Here is a 6,000-nt window from a genome sequence, read left to right as displayed (position 1 = left end):
ATATAGAGGAAGTTATTCGATCGCGAGAACTGTTGCGCATTACCGAGTAGCCCCTGGACGTGGGACGAAATTAATATTTGTATGCATCACTTAGTATTTACAGGATGATGAACCACTACATGTTACTGCTGTCTGAGAATCTAACCAGCTTATGAATTAACAACGCATAGTCTCGAATGCAGCGTAGGCAAGTCTCAAATCGAAGCAATGCGATATAGACCAGAAGGCCAAACCGGACAGTTACAATATACCGTACTTATGTAGCTAGGTTCGGCGGTAGTGTGTCTGCCTTCCAAGCTTACAGAGACGTGAGGCCGCCTAGGTGCGAAACCGGATTTAGACGCATGATTCTCTTTGCAGTTAAAAGGCCAGCCAACCAAAGCAGCAATGCTCACCTACGATAGTACGCGACGGATTACTAGATAAAGATAAAAATTTAAAAGAGACAATAATTAATGAACTCGTATGAAATGCGATTTAGCCTCTATGGCCAGTGGGAATTGATAGTGACTTCTTTTACTAGCGGGGTGTAGCTACTCAATAAACTTAGAGAACTAACGCAGTTATTGGCCAGTGGAATGGTTTGGAACAAAAGGACGCCTACTGCGAGATCGAAACTTCTGGGCGTTTTCGCCATGTGGAGACTTCGATTCTGCTGCTGTTTCGAACAATAATCACGGTGGAGAAATGTATTGTGTGTTGCTACAGAACGTGCGAATTTAGGGCGCAATGTACTTTCACGCATTGGACAATTGAAAAAAGTGTCCTCTTATTTGATTTCTTTCACATATTTGGCCATTTATTATGTGGACATGTCCTCGGGATCGCTTCGGCGTAGCATCAAAGATTTGTTCCCACTAAAAAGTCAAATCGGGCTAAATCTTCCTGGATTTATCGAAAAGAGGTTTATCAAATGATATTGTAATCCTATGACAAACAAGCCATTTGCCAGAAATTTGCACCAGCGACGGCTGCATGCTCATAGTTACCTAGGCAATGCACTATGCATTAGTTGCCTTTAATATATTTTGCAAACATGTTAAGTTCAATGCTAATTTTCGGAAAACACCAAAAAAATATTACGTACTACAAGCGACCGTCAAATTCTGTTATTCTCCACCGGTAATCTTCATATGTTTTGACCTCTGTGAAGTTGAAATAGCTCAACGGAAAAATATAATCATAGTACAGTGTAGCCATTGGTTTACCCAGCGTCGTGATAAGATTGACAGTTCAAGTGGCCGAGTTATGAAATGGTAGAATAAGGCTATGTAATCATTTAAAAAGATCATAGCGAACTGTTTTCTCAAGATAAATTTTTTACCTGTTCGTCTACGGTTATTACAATAAAAAAATCGTATATATATATATATATATATATATATGAAACACACCCACAGATTTAAGGCTGTGAATAGTCTAATATTATAATATATTCACCTGACAGATAGAAAACGACCTGAATTCAAAGCTGTCATAGGCATTCTTATTTAATGTAGATTGTAAGTCTCGCAAGGTACAACGGATTATATATTTTTTTACTCTTATATTATTTGGTAGAGCTTCAAAGCTTGTATATTAAACATGTGTTTAGTTCATTCTATATGGTATATTTCTTCGAAATTCAACCGTGGATTGAAGCAAGATTACTAAGCTGCAGAAGCCGGCAGTGACACCTGACCTTAAACCTGGATATGGAACATTAGCATAGTTTTTTTCTCTAAAACCTTTACATATGACAGAGCTATGCCAGCATATTACCAAACTGAATCCACAACTGCTCGAGTTAATTTCAATTGTATGAGACTTATATGTTTTTAGAGAAATTTTAATAATTACTACTAAATTGGTAACTAATTCTATTAGATGTTTTGCACATTTTAGAAGCGTTTTCTAATGATTTGCTTTCAAAATCAGTTTGTTTGTGGGTATAAAATCATATACGTACATGTTTAAACAGTGCTTCTTCTTACAATATACATTAGAGACTTAGAGACGAAGCTAAGCGCTTGTTCAAATTTGGCTTAATAAACTAAGATCGTCCAACCTCCGTTGTGAATTTCATATACAGGTAAACATGGACCACCTATCTAACTACTCATCAGCGAACAAGATCTGGTTAGACCCCAAGAGATGTTTTTATAGTCCAGGGAACCTCTCACATGACCTTATAAGCGATCTGCAATACCACAGAAGCCGCAATAGCAAATAGCCGAATGAGGCTGTTTTAATAGATTCAGCCTTTGTTCTATATTTCTCTTAAGAGAGAAAATGGAATTAGATCTCACTTAGTTAACTAGGTGTAGCGTGATAGCTTCTGCTGTAGTGACCAGTTGCACGAACCAGGTGGCCAACAAGAGGCAAGAAAATTAGAAGTTCCAATTTCTGTACACTTCTTCCTTTGCTACTGAGAAACACTGACGTCGTAATAGTTCTATCAACAGGAAAGCAGCATATAGGACTAGCCAAGCTGAAACACTACTGGCTGTCAAGGTTTGTAAAATATAATAGATTCATATATGTTCACTTCCAGGAAGGGGGTTGTGAGCTTGGGTGGAAAAGTAGTCTTTGCTTTGGAAAGTCAATGGGTTTCTAGTTAACGTGTTGCTGTTATAACTGTTTTCACACCTGTGGGTTTAACGTTTTCCTAATTGTGCCTACGTTTACTCTATTGTAAAAACTATGCGAACAGATTTGGCAGTCTGATTTCCCAAAAAAAAGTCTACACGTTCGATTCGATCCCTCACGTCCGATACGGTTATCTTCATAGATACTATATTTGGCGCTACGCAACATTTAAAGGACTTTTATCAGCCGATTTCATTTGAAGTAGAACGCCCGATAAAGCTTTCGTCGTTCTACCTAAAATTAAATTTAGGCAAAAATTTAGCCGTTTACTCAACCTCGAACCCCCTAAGGCCCCCATGTTTCCTTAGGGACATACAGCTGGTTTGTAAAAGAGCACCGCCAGCGTTAATATACGGAAGGGACCTTACTGGGACGGAAGGGACAGTCATGTTGTCACTCGTCTGCCTTAACAATGGAAACGTATCGCAGGTGAGGTAGCATGACCTTCGCTATGGATATTAACACTAATGGTAGTGAACGCGGTCATTTTCAAAATTGCTGTTCGCTAACTATAGTTAATATCAATAACTGATAGCTAACTATAATATCATCCGTAGCGAGTCGTACCGATGACACTGGAGCTGAGTAAGCTACGAGTGGGGCTACCCAATTGGATATCTGAGGTTGTACGTTTGAGTACACTGATAAAGAAAGACCTTCATCATTGTACTAGCAGCAGCGACAACGCTAGTCGAATTCAGAGAATCGTAGATCCCTAACGGGGAACGGCTTACAAAGTGTTTTTCTGCTTTCGCAAGCTGGAATGTCGGTGTAAAGGTCCTATCCAAACTGCAGCTTTACATTTTCGCCGTAGCAATATATTCTCTGAATATCTGGCCTTCCGATAGAAGGTCCCTGGGGGCAGTTCGCCATAAACTATGAACCAGGAGCTGCAGCAGGAAACGGCTAGACTTTCATAATTTTTGGCCAAGATTAACCAGCACTCCTATTGCTGTTCTATTATGTATTACGGCTATCCTAATTATTCTTGCTTTTTGTCGTTTTTTTTACATGGGGACAAATCGCAAATATGGATAAAGGTCGAGCGCGTTATCGTTGAATGAACAGGAACTTTTGCATGATTCCCTTTTCGGAGCCTCGATGATGTCTACCTTCAGCTTCGGTTAACCTGTCGACACGCTAATAGCTGTCTTATATTTTGATCATTTTACCTTTGTTATCGTTTGTTTTCATTGACCAATTCTTATCATTCGACTTGATTCTGTCGGTTTGCGGTCTGCGTTTCTATTCTATTTAGGTAAGCGTGTATTAATCAATGGAGTAAAAATTTCCTGTCATACGGCAGACAAACGTGCCTTTTGTACGCAGTCGATACGGAAATTAGACATGGCAAGGATTTTAAACTTGAATAGTTTCATTCATCGTAGGCGCTGTTTCGGCCTTTAGTTTGGTAGCAGAAATGAACTATTTATTTCAGCAAAGAAAAAATAGTCTCGAACAGCACAAGCCGAATGAAGACGCATTGGGAGCCTTGAATGAGCAAATGGTTGATTATAGGTCAACGATTGCTGATTCAATAAGGACGCGGATAGCCCTTTGGAGAAAGCGAAGTCGTCGCTTTCAGGTCTATTCGATCAAATAAAAAAACGTATGACGAACGAAGTCTTGGGCATTGAATACGAGCTGGCATGACCATATTGTGCCTGAATAAGGAAATTAAGTCTACCTTATAGAGCAGATTAGGATCGACCTTTTAAGGATTCTGAAGTAATTCGGTGCGAAGGAAGTTAAAAGTTAACAGCAAAATATAAATTTGTCCATTATAGGACATTCTAAAGCTAGGGCTAGTTTAACGCACTTTCGCCACATGTACGGAAATAAAGTAAGTCCACATGCTCGATTTAGGCGGACAGTCATTTTTCTTAGCTAAGTTGAATGAGCTTGAAATCGTTCACTGAATTAAGTAATACCTCTGTTGGCTAGATCTCAATTTTTTAAAAAAAAATTATTATTATTATTATTAAATGATTAAAGATCTCCTAAATCGAGTGCGTATGAGCGAGATGTGTATTCTAGGTTTTGATAGAAATCACGCATACATATTGACTAACCGTTTTACCTTCAAGATATCCTATAAGGATAATTGAGTTATAGCTTTTACCATTAAAATTTGACCTATTATGCAGAAATTGACTTTCGTAAAACCTTGATACTAATTTATTCTGTAGGGTAGCTTACATTCCGGCCTACCTTTACAGAGTTGGGCAAACCCCCAGCCAGTCACTTTCGTGCTGTAGCCACAACAGCAAACGAAGATAAAGGGCCAAGTGGCCTGGAAGGTTAGCGAAGCTCGCGGGTCGGTCATAATGCATGGATGGCATAAAAGCAGAAAAAAAAAACCAATGAGACCCCGCGCGAGCATCCCGCCATGCATGTTGTAACTCCTAAAATATCGTAAATATGATAGACGGTATGGATTTCGGTAAGGCTTTCGTTCCCAGATGATGCCGTGTACATACGCAAAGTTTCCGCTTAGAATAAAAAAGATCATAATGCATGATGAAAGACGGCGGTACGTCGTGGACTTAAAGAGGAACGACAGAGTGATGGCGCGATAGGCTACGTCGTTATAAGGTACACATATATAGGCATGTATTACCCTAACAGCAACTGATACACATGTCATATGTGCAGACCACTTTTCGTGGATTAAAGCAATAGACGGCGCTGCTATTGTTGTTGTTGTTGCTACTTTTGTCGTCACGGGTTGCAACCTCGACTGTTCTGCCTGGGTTAGCTGTTACCAGGCTAGACAGCTTCTACAGCGGAATGAAGATACTTTTGCTCTGTTACCTGCGCCACTATTCACAGCATAGGATACCTAGCTATCCAGAAGGTGGCAAGCTAGATCGTCAGACTGCGAGGGCTGGAACAACATGCCCGAGTGCTTGAACGCTGTCGTTGCTTCCTATGTTCCTGGATCTGATAGTACAGTTGTGCTGCACGGACCTTTGTTACGTGAAATATACCCCTTTCTCCTAAAGGATTCGCTTCGTCGTTATTGTCCACCATAGGAGATGTAATCATAGAGATTTAGTCGACGGAGGAGTGGCCGTTACAAACGCCTGTCACAGATGAGCTAACAGGCTTCAAAAGTCAGCTTTTTAATTGTTCCTGGTTTGCAAACGAAAAGTGTAAATGGTTGACACATGCCCATGCTGAAATCTAAGCGTTCGATCATACGAGTAAATTGCTTCCGAGTCCGATAGTGCAAAAAACAGAGTTGGGAATGTGTTTCGTGTTTATCGAGAATACTGTCAAGCTATAGATAGCGGCTAAATATAATCAACAATAAAACATTAGAAAATCTGAAACATCCCAAGTAATTGACAGTCATGGCCGCCACTCCAG

At 39.9% G+C, this 6,000-nt stretch overlaps 1 protein-coding gene across 10 annotated transcripts in view; it reads left to right on the top strand.

Annotated features, from left to right (window-relative positions):
- Positions 1 to 6,000, top strand: part of LOC111249326 (guanine nucleotide-binding protein subunit alpha-11-like) — a 55,893-nt gene that overhangs the window by 26,038 nt on the left and 23,855 nt on the right. For 3 of the 10 annotated variants that reach the window (XM_086989036.1, XM_086989037.1, XM_086989035.1), the window contains exon 3: positions 2,072 to 2,493. The exons of the other annotated variants lie outside the window; for them this stretch is intronic. The gene's annotated coding sequence lies outside the window, so the exon portion shown is untranslated. The remainder of the gene's footprint in view (positions 1 to 2,071; positions 2,494 to 6,000) is intronic. 10 annotated transcript variants of the gene reach the window in all.

This window comes from Varroa destructor, unplaced genomic scaffold (assembly GCF_002443255.2).
Source record: "Varroa destructor unplaced genomic scaffold, Vdes_3.0 BEIS01000004.1, whole genome shotgun sequence".
Lineage (NCBI taxonomy): Eukaryota > Metazoa > Arthropoda > Arachnida > Mesostigmata > Varroidae > Varroa > Varroa destructor.
Note: the sequence above shows the minus strand (reverse complement) of the source record. Positions and strands in the feature narration are given on the sequence as shown.